Source organism: Schistocerca piceifrons, chromosome 3 (assembly GCF_021461385.2).
Source record: "Schistocerca piceifrons isolate TAMUIC-IGC-003096 chromosome 3, iqSchPice1.1, whole genome shotgun sequence".
In the NCBI taxonomy this organism is placed as follows: domain Eukaryota; kingdom Metazoa; phylum Arthropoda; class Insecta; order Orthoptera; family Acrididae; genus Schistocerca; species Schistocerca piceifrons.
This window is the reverse complement of record NC_060140.1, coordinates 641,166,793-641,185,899: the sequence shown is the minus strand read 5'-3', so window position 1 is coordinate 641,185,899 and position 19,107 is coordinate 641,166,793. Positions and strand designations below refer to the sequence as shown.

General features: G+C 49.5%; 1 pseudogene; it reads left to right on the top strand.

Moving 5' to 3' along the window:
- The first annotated feature begins 1,523 nt into the window (after positions 1-1,523).
- LOC124788917 lies at positions 1,524-18,446 on the top strand (annotated as a pseudogene).
- The last annotated feature ends 661 nt before the right edge of the window (positions 18,447-19,107 follow it).

The following is a 19,107-nucleotide window of genomic DNA, read 5'->3' as shown; positions in this document are numbered from 1 at the left end:
TCTCAGGAGCTGAGAGAGTATCCGAATCAGCATCATCCCACTCTTCAAACCTGAAATAAAAAACTTATGTTATTCTGGACGTGCAATAACCACTCTCAGACTGCAGGTGGCAGCACTAGCAGTGGACGTTAGACGCGAAAAACAGAACAGTCGTCATATAATGTGGAAACATATTTATCTGACGTCCAAGACAGCATGATCTTTGGCCTCCGGGTCAAGCGTGGAAACATCTCCAAACCGCCTAAGTTCTTAAACGGTTGGCGGGCTGCCGTGGTTGAAGTATAGCGTGCCTAGCAAATTTGATGATCCAAGACTTGCGGCTAGGCAACCGCGGTGTACCATGGGTCAAACAACAGGTATGAATGACGGCAGCGGATGTGTGTGCGGACAAAGTAACGTGCAACAGTTGGACAACTGAATACCCAGATGAAATGTCCACCAACAGCTTCCTCAACGACCTTTCAGTGAAAGTTGCTGTGTATGGGTCACAGTAACAGGCGCCTGGTTCATGCACCCATACTGACTGCTGATCATTGGCGACGAAGGCTTGTATTTGCATGTCAATAGCGCAACTATTCTCCCACTGAATGACGACAGATGGTCTTTTCAGATGAATCACGTTTTCTGCTCCACCAGACAGATGGCCGTAGGCGTGTACGGCCTGCAACAGTCATCGGAAGGATCCCGGCCGGAGGGGGGAGCGTTATAGTCTGGGGAATGTTGTCACAGCATTTCTGGACGATCTCGTCATTATGGAAGGCACAATGGATCAACAGATATGCAGCTGTCATTAGGGACCACGTCCACGCCCACATGCAGTTCGATTTTCCTCGGCAAGAAGGCGTCTACCAGCAGCACAACGTAACCAGATACACAGATCGTACTGTATGGGCGTGGTTCTAAGAACACCAGGATAAGTTTACCGTACTTCCCTGATCACCAGACTCATCGGATTAAGGCCCAATGATTCTGTAAGTACCTCTCGATAGGACTCATCGCGCTATTTATCTTGAACCGAGAATACATTCCTGGCTTCGTCAAGCGGGGGCGATCTGCAGTGCATGGTAACGGGAGAAAGCTTCACAAGCCAAGATCGCTAAAAACACCATTTTATTGTATGGCCTGTTTCAACAGAGCTATACTGTAACCATGGAATCTGAAGAGGGTGAACAACAGATGATACGAGAGTATTTTGCAATCATTATATTACTACTTGATACACTGCTTTGTTACAGAATCTATGAAATTTTAACATACCATATGCTGCTGAATTTTTACAACTATTATCCACGAGGGTTACAAGTCGCTCTACATTGCGTATGTACACCGTGGTCATGAAGATCACTACACATCACGATGTGAAATGTAAGAATCAACCGCCACAATGTCATCTGGGGAACGTAGCCGGAGGACTCCGGTCAATTGACAGCTGGTAGTGTACACGAACACTTGCAATCTGCTCAGTATAGGTTTATGTCTGTACACAATCGACAGGCCACTGTAGTTAGCTTCATGGTAGTGGGATGTACATAAGCAGTGTGAAGCGACTTTTGACATTGGTGAGTAGTTTATCGTAAAAATTCAAAAGCATAAGATATGTACTAAGTTGTATTACGATCATCGCAAAATATTTTTCTATCAGCTGCCGTACATCCTTTTGCAGATCCAATAATGACGGCATGGATCTGTCGAAAACGGTCATACAATGAACAGCTTTTTTAGCGATCTTTGCTTGTGAAGCTTTCCTTCGTTATTAAGCGAGACACATAGCGCAACTGGCCACGGTGCTGGAGTCTTCATGGCTCCACATCCCTGTCGGAACCTTCCAGAACCTCGCTGACACTCTTCCCTGCACGTCCGCGCTGCAAAACGTGGTTAGTCCGGTTTCTGTGGGTGGTCACAATGTCATAGGACCCTGTAAATATGGTTTCTGTAGTCTTCCGCACCAAACTCAAGGCACAGGAGTACATGGTTTTATATTATAAAGTAATGCAAGTCATTTTAAGCTGTCTAGTTTACGTACGATACTAAAGTTGTGAAGCTTTCACATACACCAAAATATCAAACAGTATATTTTCATTAAATAGTAGCACAGATGTCTCCATTGGAATGACAGTCATCAACGGCTGGAAAATATTCGTTAAGTCAGCTATGGTTGACACAATGATTTTGTCGAAATGGGAGCCCTGATATTGAGAACTTACACATGGGATACCTGATATTGAGAACAAAGAGATGGATATTATGAGAGAAAATTTTTCGAAAATAAGTAAAGGCTTGTTAATGTGCCTTGCTGTGAACCTATTTATCAGCACTGACCAATAGTTTTCGCTCTAGCAAACTACGATTCGGTAGTTTTGGTACAGTACATAAATGAAGTAAACAGTAGCCTTACCAGTTGTGTTGGTAGCTTTGGTAGGGAAGAAACATCAATGAATAAGTGAGAGGAACAGGAAGCTCATGACTTCCCTTTATCTCGTTTGTTAGTTCGTTTTCTCCCACATAACTAGAACCGCACATCATTCAGTGTTAGTCCATTGTGCAATTAATACGCTTACAAATAATGAATTGCATTTTTAAGTGAAAAAAATTTGCTGCTAGCATAGCTTCTGCGCTTTTATACAATCAAAGCAATTACTTTTCATTCAAGTACAGTTTAGATACACAGACACAAAAAGTATAATTACTGTTTTTATTTTAAAATCAATAGAATGTTCTCCGTCAAGATCAAATGGAGCTTTCTGTTTTATCAAGTTCAAAAGTTGTGCAAAATAAAAGAAATATGTTTCGTATAGGCTCGACAAAGTATTGAGGCATTATTTGATGTGTGTTTGTCCTTTGTTTTTATTTTTTCTTGGTTTTGAGGAAACTGCGTATGTAACTCTATATAATTTTTATTTTTACTACTGTATCACTATTTCACGCTAAAAATCAACATTTTTCGAATAAAACCTGAATTAAAAACGACAATTTTTATTTTACTATGAACCTTTTAGTTTTAACTGACAGATAGGAGAACTATGTAAAACAACAATTTTCCATGGGTTACGCTTGTGGCCCTTTATACATCGTTACTGTTTCTAAGAGGTTCACCGCTTCCTATTCGTAGGGATTTCTGTTGACACACTAGTCGCATACGCAGGCAAAGCGAAATGAGGTGAGGGCCGATAGGCATGCAACACGTCAAACGTACAGGTAACATGGTTACAAACTTAAAGCTCGGTTTACACTATCAAGTTATTGCAGCAATTTACTTGCGCGTAGGAACTTGCCGCGCGAGTTTTGAGTTTTCTTTGTGGTTTTAGGGCGCACAACTACGGTGGTCATTAGCGTCCAGACTAATTTAGGAATGCATTGCGAGGCCCAAGGTTAAAACAGCAACTAAAAACGACAACACTATAAAAGGCACATTAACAGGCAAGGGATTAAAAGAAAACAGCATAATCAAATGTCCTTAGACAGGTTTGTCATGTGGATAAAACGAAGGACGCGAGCAGCTGCTCCTGGGTCATCCGCTAAAATTTCATCCAGAGTACATGGTAGGACAAGATCAATGCGCAGTGTATTAAAATTCGGACAGGACGTTAGAATGTGGCGTACCGTCAGCAATTGCCCACATGGGCAGAACGGCGCCGGCGCAGCAGTCAGCAGATGTCGATGGCTCAACCGGCAGTGTCCAATCCGTAACCGGGCCAAAACGACCACCTCCCGCCGAGATGGGCGTGAAGAGGTCGTCCAAGCCATGGGGAGAAGTTTCAAGGCCCGAAGATTGTTTTCAGTAAGTGTAGAACAATCGGCATGCCACAGCGATAAAATGTGCTGACAAATGACCCTGCAAAAATCAGATGAAGGCACACAACAAGAAGCTGTCCGAGTCTGGAGGACCACAGCCTTGGCTGCGGCATCTGTAGTTTCGTTCCCAGGGATACCGACATGGCCAGGAACCCACACAAAGGTAACCGGAGAATCGTCCGCCAGATGCTGAAGAGAGCGTTGGAGCCGGTGCACGAAACGGTGAACCCGATATGGATCACTGAGACTCTGGATGGCGCTCAGGGAATCAGAGCAGATGACATAAGCAGAATGTCGGTGGCGGCGGATATAAAGAACAGCCTGATAGAGGGCAAATAGCTCAGCTGTGAAGACCGAACAATGGCAATGGAGCCGGTATTTGAAACTGTGTGCCCCGACACCGTCACTGGTCTTAGAGCAACCTGTATAAATGTAGATCGTATTAACGAACCTCGAACGAAGTTCGACAAAGGGCGAACGGTATACCGAAGCAGGGGTAACCTCCCTTGGGAACGAGCTGAGATCAAGGTGAACTCGAACCTGAGCCTGAAGCCAAGGTGGCGTTTGGCTCTCGCCACTCTAAAGGTTGTAAGGAGTGAAAAATCAAGGTGCTGAAGGAGGCGACGAAAGCGAACTCCAGGGGGTAGCAGGGCAGATACATACAACCTGTATTGACGGTCGAGAGAGTCATCAAGGAAGAAACGATAAGACAGGTGGTCGGGGATTGATAATAGCCGACAGGCATACCGACAAAGCAGTATACCGCTCCCGTGGGTTAGTGGCAATTCACCGCCTTCAGCATGAAGACTCTCGCCGGGACTAGTATAGAACGCTCCGATCGCAAGACGTAACCCCCGATGTTGTATAGAGTTGAGGCGGCGTAAGATGGACGGCCATGCAGAGGAGTATACAAAGCTCCCATAATCCAGCTTTGAGCGGACGATCGACCGATACAGGAGAAGTAGGACGGTTCGATCCGCTCCCCACGACGTACCGCTGAGAACACGGAGGACATTTAGAGAACGGGTACAACGGGCAGCCAAATATGACACATGATTTTTGTTTTTGTTTTGGGGTGCAAAACTGCTATGGTCATTAGCGCCCGGTCTGTGACTTAGCAGAAGGTCAAAAACGAAAATGGAAACCAGCAGCAATGGGAACGAAACAAAAAATTGGAGAAACTAAAAACAGAAGAAAAGCTTAAAAATCCACTACAGAAAGGGGTTGGTTGTCCCCAAAATGAGCTTCAAATGACTGACGTCATCTCACTGGCACTAATAAACTCGAGAACGCGATCGGCTGAGCGCGTGTCACGTGCTAAAATCGACGATATATCAGGCGACAGCTGTATACGGGCGCGTAACGGAGTAAAATAGGGGCACTCAATTAAAATGTGTCTTACCGTCCACAGCTGAGAGCAGTGGAGACAGAGTGGGGGAGGACCGCCGCTTAAAAGATGTCGGTGGCTAAAAATACAGTGCCCTATCCGGAGTCTAGTTAAAATTACCTCCTCCCGACGACGCGTTCGGGAGGAAGATGTCCAAGCACAGGGAAGAGCTTTCACGTCCCGCAATTTATTATGGGGAAGTGTCGACCAATGTGCGTGCCATAAAAGAACAACACGACGACATAAAACGCTCCGTAGATCGGCGAAGGGAATCGATCGAATAGCTGGCCGAAGAAGAGAGACTGCAGCCTTGGCCGCTATATCGGCCGCCTCATTTCCACAGGTACCAACGTGTCCTGGGATCCAGAGGAACGCCACCGAGACACGCCCCCCCCCCCCCCCCCCCCCAAGTGGAGCAAGCGTAGGCAGTCCTGAATCCGGTGGACCTGAGGGTGAACGGGGTAGACTGAGGAGAGAGCTGAGAGAATCTGAACAGATAACATACTGTACCCGCTGATGGCGGCGGATGTATTGGACAGCCTGGAGAACAGCGCAAGGCTCCGCAGTATAAACCGAACACTGGTCGGGAAGCCGAAATCGATTTGGGGTGTCGCCAACAACATAGGCGCTCCCTACACCTAACGATGTTTTCGAGCCATCAGTGTAAATAAATGTGGCTTCCTTCATTTGTGCACATAGAGCAGCAAATGCCCGACGAGAAGCAAGTGAAGGGGTACCATCCGTGGAAAATTGACAACGGTCACGGAGCAGGCAGGTCCGGGGACGGAGCCAAGGCGGTGCTGTACCCCAAGTTGTCAAGAAGGTTTTAGGAAAGCGGAAGGAAAGAGAATGGAGCAGTTAACAGAAGCGGACTCCCGGTGGTAGTAGGGAGGAGGGGCGGCCTGCATACCCTACATCAGAGGCGGCGTCGAAAAAAATGTCATGGGCTGGATTAGCAGACATGGAAGACAGATAGCTAGCATAACGACTCAGAAGGACTGCTCGCCGATTGGACAGCGGAGGTTCAGCAGTCTCAACATAAAGGCTTTCCACAGGGCTGGTGTAAAAAGCTCCAGACACTAAACATAATCCACAGTGGTGGATAAAGTCGAGACGCCGAAAAATAGACGGCCGAGCAGAGGAGTAAACTATGCTTCCATAGTCCAATTTCGAGCGCACTAAGGCGCGATAGAGGCGGAGAAGGACCACTCGGTCCACTCCCCAGGAGGTGCCATTCAGTACACGGAGGGTGTTGAGGGATCGCAGGCAGCGAGCCGAAAGATAGGAAACGTGGGAGGACCAGCACAGTTTTCTGTCAAACATAAGACTCAAGAATTTAGCGACGTCTGAAAACGGAAAGTTGACAGGTCCTGGATGTAAGGAGGGTGAAAGAAACTCCTTACATCGCCAAAAATGAACACAAACGGTCTAACTGGGAGAAAAAAGGAAGCCGGTTTCGGTGCTCCAACAGTGGAGGCGATCGAGACATCCTTGACGATGTTCAAGAAGGCTGGTCCGTTGAGAGCTGTAGTAGATCGCAAAATCGTCCACAAAGAGGGAGCCTGAGACATCGGGGAGGAGACAGTCCATAATTGGATTTATGGCACTGGGAAACAGTACAACACTTGGCACGGAGCCCTGGGGTACCCCGTTTTCTTGGGAGAAAGTACGGGAGAGAATAGTGTTCACCCGCACTCTAAATGTGCGCCCTGCCATAAATTCGTGAAGAAATAGTGGCAGCCGACCTCGAAAGCCCCAAGAGAACAGTGTGCGGAGGATGCCCGTCATCCAACAGGTATCGTATGCTCTCACCAGATCAAAAGATATTGCTACTGTTTGGCGTTTCCGGAGAAAATTGTTCATGATAGTGGAGAGAGCAACAAGATGGTCAACTGCAGAACGATGCTTTCGGAAACCGCATTGGGAAGGTGTTAAAAGACTGTGGGACTCCAGCCACCAAGCTAAACGGCCATTCAGCATACGCTCCAAAACCTTATATACACTATTCGTGAGAGATATGGGGTGACAGCTAGAGGGGAGATGTTTGTCCTTTCCAGGTTCTGGAACAGGAACGACGATAGCTTCCCGCCATCGTCTGGGAAAACTACTGTCGGTCCAAATTCGATTATAAATGCGAAGGAGGTAACGCAGACTATGGGTTGATAAATGCAGCAACATTTGGATGTGGATACCATCCGGTCCGGGGGCGGAGGAGCGAGAAGAAGAGAGTGCAGTTGGAGTTCCCGTATGGAGAAAACAGTATTATAGCTTTCGCGATTTTGAGAGGAGAAAGCAAGATGTTGCACTTCCGCTGTACGTTTCTTCGGGAGAAACGCTGGCAGGTAATTTGAAGAGCTCGAAATGTCAGCAAAGTGTTGACCCAAAGAGTTAGAAATTGCGACAGGGGCCACTAACGTATCATGCGCGACAGTGAGCCCACAGACCGGGGAGAAACTAGGCGCGCCAGATAACCGTCGAATCCGACTCCAAACTTCCGAGGGGGGAGTGAAGGTGTTAAATAAGCTAGTAAAGAATTTCCAGCTTGCCTTCTTGCTATCGCGGGTGACGCGACGGCATCGCGCACGGGACTGCTTATAGCGGATAAAGTTGGCCAAAGTAGGATGGTGGCAGAAAACGCGAAGACCACGTCGCCGCTCACGTATTGCGTCACGCCGTGCCTCGTTCCACCAAGGAACTGGGGGGCGCCGGGGCAATTCGGAGGTGCGTGGTATTTAACGTTCCGCAGCTGTAAGAATAACGTCTGTAATATGAGTGACCTCATCGTCGACGCTAGGAAAGTGACGGTCATCGAATGTCGCTAGAGACGAAAAAAGTGTCCAATCGGCTTGGGCAAACTTCCAGCGTCTCGGGCGCTTATATGGCAGTTGTCGTTGCAATCGAAGGACACATGGAACGTGGTCACTCGAGTGCGAATCAGCAAGGGCGAACCATTCGAAGCGCCGAGCTAGCGGAACAGTACCGACCGAAAGGTCCTAATGAGAGAAATTTGTCGCGGAGGCAGACAAAAATGTAGGGTCCCCAGTGTTGAGGCAAACAAGACCCGCGTCGTGGAAGACGTCTAACAACAGTGAGCCACGCGGACGTGGATGTGGAGATCCCCAAAGCGGGTGGTGGGCATTGAAGTCCCCAACCATCAAATAGGGGGGTGAAGATGAAAAAGATCAGCTCGTGCCATTGATGTGGACGATGGAATGTATATAGTACAAAGAGAGAATGTGTATCCAGAAAGGGAAAGACAGACAACGACTGCTTGGATGGAAGTGTTTAAGGGGATTGGGTGATAATGGAGAGTATTATGGAGAAGAATCATGAGTCCTCCATGTGCTGGAGTGCCTTCAACAGAGGGGAGATCAAATCGGACTGAATGAAAATGGGGGAAGAGAAAGCGGTCATGGGGAAGCAGCTTTGTTTCCTGAAGACAGAAGATGACCGGCGAGTATGATCGTAGGAGGATCGCCAATTCATCGAGATTGGCTCGAATGCAGCGGATATTCCAATGGATAATGGACAAAGGGTGGACAGAAAATGGAAGAATGTGAGTAAGGTTGCCGTCAACTCAACGTCTGCTCAGAGCTTGCGACCGACAGCGTGAACGGCACTCAGCCGAAGGTAACAGATCCTGATCCATAGGTTGTTCAGGAGCAGCCCCTGCCACCAGCGATCGGCCGGTTGATCGGCCGCCAGCAGTGCGCCTCGGCGACACACAAGACTGCCGAGGGCGGTTACCGCCTGGTGGTGCTGTAGATGAGACACGCCTTGGCGGAGGAGGAGAGGAACTAGGTTCCTTATTAGCATTCTTGGAAACATGATGTTTAGATGAAGGAGGAACCGATGGTTGTGAAGTTGGGGTACGTAAAAAATCTTCACGAGTATGCTCTTTTGTGGAAGTCCGGGTGTCTGACTTTTGGGATCGAGATTTAGCAGAACCCGATGACGGGTGAGCCATAGATTGAGCAGGCGAAAGTGGGAAGGTTGAACAGGCGATCTTTGCGCTGGCCGATCTGACGACCGTGTCACTAAAGGTGAGATCACAAGTCTGCGTGGCCGCATCCTTTGTTGGCCGAGGAGAGGCAAGGACAGTGCCGTATTTTCCTGTCTAAGTCACAGTGAGCTTTCGACTTGCGAATAATTTTCGAACAGCAAAAGTTGACACCTTTTCCTTCACCCTGATTTCCTGAATTAGCTTTTCGTCTTTAAAAATGGGGCAATCTCGGAAGGAAGCAGCGTGGTCACACACACAGTTGATGCAACGAGGGGATGGAGGTGAACAAGCACCTTCATGGGCATCCTTGCCACACGTAACACATTTGGCTGGGTTGGAACAGGACTCGCTGGTGTGATTGAACCGCTGACATCGATAGCAACGCGTAGGGTTTGGGACGTAGGGGCGAACGGAAATTATTTCATAGCCCGCTTTTATTTTCGATGGGAGGTGAACTCGGTCAAATGTCAAGAAGACAGTATGGGTTGGAACAATGTTGGTGTCAACCCTTTTCATAACTCTATGAACAGCCGTTACGCCCTGGTCAGACAGGTAGAGCTTAATTTCCACGTCAGACAACCCGTCGAGGGAGCGTGTATAAACGACTCCACGTGAGGAATTTAAAGTTCGGTGCGCTTCAACCCAGACACAGTAGGTGTGGAGCAGTAAGGACGCAACAATTTTTGTGCCTGGAGGGCACTGACTGTTTCTAACAACTAGGTGCCATTCTGTAATCTGGAACAAGACTTTACAGCACCTGAATTGCGTCGACACCTTTCTGAATAATGAAAGGGTTGACCGTGGAGAAGTCGTGACCTTCGTCAGACCGAGAAACAACAAGGAACTGTGGCAACGATGGAAGAACTGTGTGTGGCTGAGACTCAGTGAACTTACGCTTGTGAGCAGACATAGTGGAAGATGAGGAAACCAATCCGGAAGAATCCCCCATGATTACCGGCGTCTCCGATGGCGCGCTCCTCCCTTGTGGGGGCCCTCTCTGAGGGCACTCCCGCCTTAGGTGATTGTTCACACCTCAGGTCACACCTCCCGACAAACGGATGGAGGGACCAATCGGCACTTTCGGAAGGTATCAGCTCGGGTAATCACCCCTCCGTGGGCCTGGCCGTTACCAGGGGGTACATATGTGTCCTACCCGTCCACCCGGGGCGGGGAATTACGCGTTACCCCATCACCAGCTACGCACGAAAATGCGTGGGTCGACCTTTAGACACGCACAGGGAGGAAGAAAGAGAAATGGAAAAACAAAGAAAGGGAAAGGAAAGAAGAGAGGTCTCAAACGCCACAGCGGAGAAAAGTGTAAAGAGAAGGTGTAAGGAGAAGAGAAGGACAAAGGAAGGAGGAAGACATACAAGCAGAGAAGGTGAAGAATGGGTTATAGTTACGAGCGTCCGTCTCCGGACATAGGCACAAACCATACTCCCAGAGGGGGAGCAGGGGAAAGGAAAGAGCCATAGGTGAGGGGAGAGGGGGCGAAGATGGGGGATAGGGAAGGATGCAGAGAAGGAAGGTACGCAGCCTGGAAAGGAAGGAGGGCCACATTAGCTTGGGGTCCCGTGCTCGCTACGCGCATATCCACAAGAGAGTTGTGGACCCCGTGGGGGGTATGACACATGTGGAGACCAGCTAAGTTTCCTGTCAAATGTAAGAACTAAAAATTTTGTTGTCTCCACGAATGAGAGAGCAATGGGACCGAGATGTAAGGACGGTGGGAGAAACTTTGTAGCGCCAGAAGTTAATACAGACCATCTTCTCGGCAGAAAAACGGAAGCCATTGGCGACACTCCAAGAGTAAAGACGGTCAAGACAAATCTGAAGAAAGCGCTCCAAGAAACATGTACGCTGCGCGCTGCAGTAGATGGTAAAATCGTCCACGAAAAGGGAGCCTGATACATCAGTTGGGAGACAATCCATTATTGGATTCATCGCTATGGCGAAGAGAGCGATGCTCAAAACTGAGCCCTGTGGCACCCCACTCTCCTGGCGAAAGGCGTCGGACAGGACAGACCCCACACATAACCTGAACTGTCGATCCTATAAAATGTACGAATGAAAGAGGGAGGCAACCGCGAAGGCCCCTTGTATGCATGGTGCGGAGAATGCCCGTCTTCCAACAGGTGTCGTAAGCCTTCTCCAAATCAAAGAACACAGCCACTGTCTGGCGCTTCCGCAAGAAGTTATTCTTAATGAAGGTCTACTAGGTAACCAGATGGTCAACAGCAGAGCGGCGCCTACGAAGTCCACGTTGTACATTGGTAAGTAGGCGTCGACAGTCAAGCAGCCAAGCCAAACGGGAGTCAACCATTCGTTCCATCTCCTTGCAGACACAGCTGGTAAGGGAAATGGGTCGATAATTGGAAGGCAAGTGCTTGTCCTTCCCCGGCTTAGGAATCTGTACAACCATAGATTCGAGCCAGCATTTGGGAACATGACCCTTAATCGAGAGGCAATTATAAGTACGAAGAAGAAAACCTTTACCCTCAGGAGAAAGATTCTTCAGCATCTGAATATTAATAGAAGCTGGCCCTGGAACGGAGGACTGTGACTGGGCAAGTGCATTTTCGAGTTCATGCATGGCGAATGGGGCATTTTAACTCTCATGATTCGAAGAGCGGAAGTTAGATGGTCTTGCCTCCTCTGCCTGTTTTCGGGGGAGGAAGGCAGGGTGGTAATAAGTGGAGCTCGAAACCTCTGCGAAAAATCGGCCTAAGGCATTGGGGACATTCTCAGGGACCAGAAGGACGTCATTCGCGTCCGTTAAGCCAGAAACTGGGGTTGCCTGCGCCGGCTATCTGGCACTAAGGTCCACTCACCAGACAACAGAAGGAGCGAAACTGTTGAAGGAGCTTGTGAAAGCTACCCAGCTGACTTTCTTGCTTTCTTTAATAACTGTTCAAGCAATCGTTTATAATTAATATAATTCGCCATCGTCGGGTGGCGTTTAAAGGTGGGTAAATCACGTCGACGAGCACATAAAGCGTCTCTATATGCTGCTGTCCACCAGGGGACCGTTACACGTCGTGGAGAAGAAGTGGTATGAGGGATGGAATTTTCAGCACCAGTGAGAATGACTTCGGTGAGGTGTGCGACCTCACTATCGCAGCTTGCGGAGTTTTGATCCTGAGATGTCGCCCTGGAAGAAGAGCCCCCAGTCTGCTTTGGAGATGTTCCAATTAGTTGAGCATGGAGATGGGGTATGATGCAGGAGATGGATAACACAAGGGAAGTGGTCGCTCGAATATGTATCGTAAAAGGCGTACCACTCAAACCGGCGTGCAAGTTGGGTAGAACATATAGAAAGGTCTAAATGGGAATAGGTGTGAGTGAGTTGTGTCCGAAAGAAAAGTAGGGGCGCCAGTATTGAGGCAGACAAGATTGAGGTGGTTGAAAAGGTCTGCTAACAGGGAGCCTCTCGGGCAGGATGCTGGAGAGCCCCAAAGGGGATGGTGAGCATTGACGTCTCCGGTCAACAAAAATGGTGCAGGTAGTTGGGCAATAATTTGCATCGTGTCTGCCCTGGTAACGACGATGGAGTGTAAACGGTACAAACGGAAAATAAAGTGGGGAGAGTAATTCGGACGGCAACTGCCTGCAGATCGGTGTGCAATGTGATGGGATCGTAGTTGATATCATCCCGGACCAGCAACATAACCCCTCCATGAGCCGGAATACCTGCCACAGGGGGTAGGTAAAAACGCACAGAGGCATAGTGTGCTAAGTGAATTCGATCGCATGGGCGTAGCTTCGTTTCCTGGAGAGCTACTATGAGCGGACAGTTCAAGCGTAGCAGCAACTTCAGTGAATGCCGCGAATATTCCAATGAAGAAGTGCCATCGTGAGAAGAAAAAGAAAAAGGAGAAGCAAGAAGGGGTCACCTCGATGGCCGCTGAGGGCCTGGCTTCGAGCGAGCACTGCAGCCGCTATCAATAGGTGGAGAGCCATCGTACATTTTTTCAATAGGATCGTCGGCCACCATGTTAAGATGGCCGGGAGGGGGAGCTTCCTCCGCCGGTGATCGGCCAGATGTTCGGCTACCAGCGGCGCGGCCACGCGAAATGGATGACGGCCTGGGGCGGCAACCGCTGGGTGGCGCATTAGAAGAAATGGGCCGTGGCGGAGAAGGAGAACTTTGCTTCCTATGAGCCTTCTTGGAAGGTCGTTTAGTCGAAGTACTGGTCGATGGCTGGGAGTTAGGGGGACGGAGGAAGTCTTCACGGGATGGTTCCTTCTTGAAGGCCCGTGCATCTTATTTCTGGGCCGTAGTCTTGGCAGAACCTGATGAAGGTGCTTGTGTCTTGGGGGTGACGGGAGGAAGAGGAGACGTTGACCGGGCGATCTTAGCACTGGCCGAACGGACGACCGTAGCGCTAAAGGTCACATCGCATGTCTGCGTCGACACCTCCCTGGTAGGCCGGGGAGAGGCGAGGACAGTACTGTATTTCCCCGCTGGGAGCAGTGTGGGCTTCCTACTAGCAACTAGCTTGCTAGCAGCAGAGGTGGACAGTTTCTCTTTGACCTGAATTTCCTGTATACAGCGTATATCATTGTAGACGGGACAATTGCCGGAAAACGCTGCATGGTCACCTGACAGTTCACGCAACGAGGAGACAGAGGTGGACAGTCACCCTCATGGGCGTCCCTAAAACAAGTGACGCATTTAGCCGCATTAGAAAATGACTGGCGGGTGTGACTAAAACGCTGACACTGGTAGCAGCGCGTAGGTGTCGGGACATAGGGGCGAACAGAAATATCCTCATAGCTCGCTTTAATGCGCTCGCTTTAATGCGGGCAGAAGTCGAGAGAGAAGAGGAAGAGAAATCCATTGCGGATGAATACCCCATGATTCCCAGCGTCTCCGATGGCGCGCTCCTTCTTTGTGGGGACCCTCTCAGGTCACACATCCCGAGAAACAGACGGAGCGATCAACCAGCATGGTCGGAAGGTGTCAGCTCAGGCACTCAGCCCTCCCTGGGCCAGGCCTTTACAAGGGGGTACGTGCGTGCCTTACTTGTCTACCCAGGGCGGGGAAATACGCGTTATCCCGTCACCGGCTATGCGTGCGAACGCGTGGGTAGGCCTTCAGGCACGCAGAGGGAGGAAAGAAGAATAAGACAAAAAGGGACATAGGGAGAGAGAGGACAGACTGTCTCAAACGCCGAGGTGGAGACCATAGGGTGGAGAAAAAGGCACGGAGAAGAAGTCAAGGTAAAAAGGAAGGAAGACAGTAAGAGAAAGAGAAGGACAAAGAGAGGAAACAAACAAGGGAAGGAAGAAACCAAAATAAGCGAAAAACCAAAATGACCACAATTGTAAGTCGTTGAACCATCTGTCTCCAGATGCAGGCGCAAACTACCCCCCCTTGAGGGGGAGGGACTCTTAGTCGCCTCTTATGACAGGCAGGAATACTTCAGACCTTCTTACGCTGGACCCGCAGGGGCGCGAGTTGCGAGTGTAAACATATCGCCAAGTCGACTGGCGACTGTAGCAATTTACTGCTTAAGTGACTTGCTGCACGTTTTCCGCTTCCAGCGTGAACACTACGCAAGAATTATCTGCAAGTAACTTGCAGCTTTTAGGCTTTATTTCTATTTCCTGCAAGTAGGAAGCGCAAGTTATAGTAAGTATGTCGTCTGCATAACACTCATATTTAACGTTTTACTTAATGTGGTGACTTAATTTTATGCAACCATCTTATGTATTGTATGCAAAAAATTTCAGAAATGGAGAAGAAACTGGAATGTTTGAAGCATGATACAGAACATTTTATTGAAGCCGTGGAGAGCTACCCCGAAATATAGAACGTGAATAACCGGGACTTTAAGGTTAGAGTGAAGAAGATGAGCACATTAAATGAAAGCTCGTCGATATTCGACACATCTGTGAAAGACGTACAGAGAAAGTAGCATAACGTGCAGACACAACCCCTTTGCCACCTGAATCCACACGCTTGTTGTTTTAGGAGTCTAAAAATACGATGTGCAATTATTACATGTTATATTTAATTAGCATATCACCTTCCATTTTATGAAGATTAGAAAAAAAACATTTTATAAGCATATTCTGTAAAATGCAGTTATTTCAATAAAAATTTTATTTCATTGTTGTGTTTTCACATACTTTCAAATAATTTTCCCTTTTCAAGACGTCAAAAATGGCTACATACATCGGGTACGATCAGAGAAATCGTTCTGACTGAAATATGAAACAAGTACATTAGTGACTGGTATGAGTCTTGTACAAAAAAGAGATTTCAAAATTCAAACTATTTCGGTTGTATGTTTCACATAAATAAATGAAAAGGCCTATTTTATTCGTAGCTCACCTGTAGCTATAAATCGTAGAGTGATTAGCAAACGTTCCTTTGCTGGAACAGCAGTACCGAAGTTTGTGTCTCGTATTGATATGACGGGCGCTATTAACGTCGACAAACACTCCAGATCATTTGAGGACATTCTGCAAAAGTTTTCAAAATTATCCATGCTCTCTATACTAAGTTCTTGCAAAAGGTTATAATAGGCACCATTTGGCGATCTTCTCATTATCCACTCTCTAACCCTAACATATTTCTTTTTCACGTTTTTCATCACAAGAGCTGCAGCATATCTCACCCAACTACTTGTCGTTTTATACTTAGGCTGTCACTCGCAGTGGTACTGAAAGCATATGTAAATAGTATCAGCAAGTTGTTGATGCAAGTTTCTTGCCGAAGAACTTGCGGAATAATCTTGCTTAATTCAAGTGCTGCTGTGTGAACACAGCAGCAACAACAACTCGCAGCAGCAGCAGCAGCAACAACTCGCAGCAGCAGCAGCAGCAGCAGCAGCAGCAGCAGCAGCAACCACAACAACAACAACTCGCAGCAGCAGCAGCAGCAGCAGCAACCACAACAACAACAACTCGCAGCAGCAGCAGCAGCAGCAGCAGCAGCAGCAACCACAACAACAACAACTCGCAGCAGCAGCAGCAGCAGCAGCAGCAACAGCAGCAGCAGCAGCAGCAGCAACAACAACAACAACTCGCAGCAGCAGCAGCAGCAGCAGCAGCAACAACAACAACAACTCGCAGCAGCAGCAGCAGCAGCAGCAGCAACAACAACAACTCGCAGCAGCAGCAGCAGCAGCAGCAGCAGCAGCAGCAGCAACAACAACAACTCGCAGCAGCAGCAGCAGCAGCAGCAGCAACAACAACAACTTGCAGCAGCAGCAGCAGCAGCAGCAGCAGCAGCAGCAACAACAACTCGCAGCAGCAGCAGCAGCAGCAACAACAACTCGCAGCAGCAGCAGCAGCAGCAACAACAACTCGCAGCAGCAGCAGCAGCAGCAGCAACAACAACTCGCAGCAGCAGCAGCAGCAGCAGCAGCAGCAGCAACAACAACTCGCAGCAGCAGCAGCAGCAGCAGCAGCAGCAGCAGCAGCAGCAACAACAACTCGCAGCAGCAGCAGCAGCAGCAGCAGCAGCAGCAGCAGCAGCAGCAACAACAACTCGCAGCAGCAGCAGCAGCAGCAGCAGCAACAACAAGTCGCAGCAGCAGCAGCAGCAGCAGCAACAAGTCGCAGCAGCAGCAGCAGCAGCAGCAGCAGCAGCAGCAGCAGCAGCAACAACAAGTCGCAGCAGCAGCAGCAGCAGCAGCAGCAGCAGCAACAACAAGTCGCAGCAGCAGCAGCAGCAGCAGCAGCAGCAGCAACAACAACAACAAGTCGCAGCAGCAGCAGCAGCAGCAGCAGCAGCAGCAGCAGCAACAACAACAACAACTCGCAGCAGCAGCAGCAGCAGCAGCAGCAACAACAACAACTCGCAGCAGCAGCAGCAGCAGCAGCAGCAGCAGCAGCAGCAGCAGCAGCAACAACAACAACTCGCAGCAGCAGCAGCAGCAGCAGCAGCAACAACAACAACTTGCAGCAGCAGCAGCAGCAGCAGCAGCAGCAGCAGCAGCAGCAGCAGCAACAACAACTCGCAGCAGCAGCAGCAGCAGCAACAACAACTCGCAGCAGCAGCAGCAGCAGCAGCAGCAGCAGCAGCAGCAGCAGCAACAACAACTCGCAGCAGCAGCAGCAGCAGCAGCAGCAGCAGCAGCAACAACAACTCGCAGCAGCAGCAGCAGCAGCAGCAGCAGCAGCAGCAGCAGCAACAACAACTCGCAGCAGCAGCAGCAGCAGCAGCAGCAGCAACAACAAGTCGCAGCAGCAGCAGCAGCAGCAGCAGCAACAACAAGTCGCAGCAGCAGCAGCAGCAGCAGCAGCAGCAACAACAGCAGCAGCAGCAGCAACAACAAGTCGCAGCAGCAGCAGCAGCAGCAGCAGCAGCAACAACAACAACTCGCAGCAGCAGCAGCAGCAGCAGCAGCAGCAGCAGCAACAACAACAACTCGCAGCAGCAGCAGCAGCAGCAGCAGCAGCAGCAGCAGCAGCAACAACAACTCGCAGCAGCAGCAGCAGCAGCAACAACAACAACTCGCAGCAGCAGCAGCAGCAGCAGCAGCAGCAGCAGCAGCAGCAGCAGCAACAACAACAACTCGCAGCAGCAGCAGCAGCAGCAGCAGCAGCAACAACAACTCGCAGCAGCAGCAGCAGCAGCAGCAGCAGCAACAACAACTCGCAGCAGCAGCAGCAGCAGCAGCAGCAGCAACAACTCGCAGCAGCAGCAGCAGCAACAACAACTCGCAGCAGCAGCAGCAACAACAACTCGCAGCAGCAGCAGCAGCAGCAGCAGCAGCAGCAGCAGCAGCAGCAGCAGCAGCAGCAGCAGCAGCAGCAGCAGCAGCAACAACAACTCGCAGCAGCAGCAGCAGCAACAGCAGCAGAAACAACAACAACTCGCAGCAGCAGCAACAACAACAACTCGCAGCAGCAGCAGCAACAACAACAACTCGCAGCAGCAGCAGCAGCAGCAGCAGCAACAACTCGCAGCAGCAGCAGCAGCAGCAGCAGCAGCAGCAGCAGCAGCAACAACTCGCAGCAGCAGCAGCAGCAGCAGCAACAACAACAAGTCGCAGCAGCAGCAACAACAACAAGTCGCAGCAGCAGCAGCAACAACAAGTCGCAGCAGCAGCAGCAGCAGCAGCAGCAACAACAAGTCGCAGCAGCAGCAGCAGCAGCAGCAGCAGCAGCAGCAGCAGCAACAACAACAAGTCGCAGCAGCAGCAGCAACAACTCGCAGCAGCAGCAGCAGCAGCAGCAGCAGCAGCAACAACAACAACTCGCAGCAGCAGCAGCAGCAACAACAACTCGCAGCAGCAGCAGCAGCAACAACAACTCGCAGCAGCAACAACAACAACAACTCGCAGCAGCAACAACAACAACTCGCAGCAGCAACAACAAAATACTCGCAGCAGCAACAACAACAACTCGCAGCAGCAACAACAACAACTCGCAGCAGCAACAACAACAACTCGCAGCAGCAACAACAACAACTCGCAGCAGCAACAACAACAACTCGCAGCAGCAACAACAACAACTCGCAGCAGCAACAACAACAACTCGCAGCAGCAACAACAACAACTCGCAGCAGCAACAACAACAACTCGCAGCAGCAACAACAACAACTCGCAGCAGCAACAACAACAACTCGCAGCAGCAACAAACTTCCGTAAGCAACTTGCTAGTGTAAACCCAGCTTACATGAGGAAAGCTACTAGGAAACGTACCGTAGCCTATGCTTACTTAACGCAGTCTACATTAACCTACCATAGTTTTACAGCTGTACTCACTAATGAAGGTTTCCTTTGGAACTTCATAGTAAACATGTTACACACAAGAAATTCTTACTTTTGTATTTTATGTCTTTTACACATCTGTCCCTGTCGTTTCAGGTTGGCGGGAGGGAGAGGGAGCTATATGGTTAGCCTGCTTTCAGACTTACAAAGCCGATGTTCAAGCAGTTTGCTCTTGGCACATGGTGCCTTGCAAT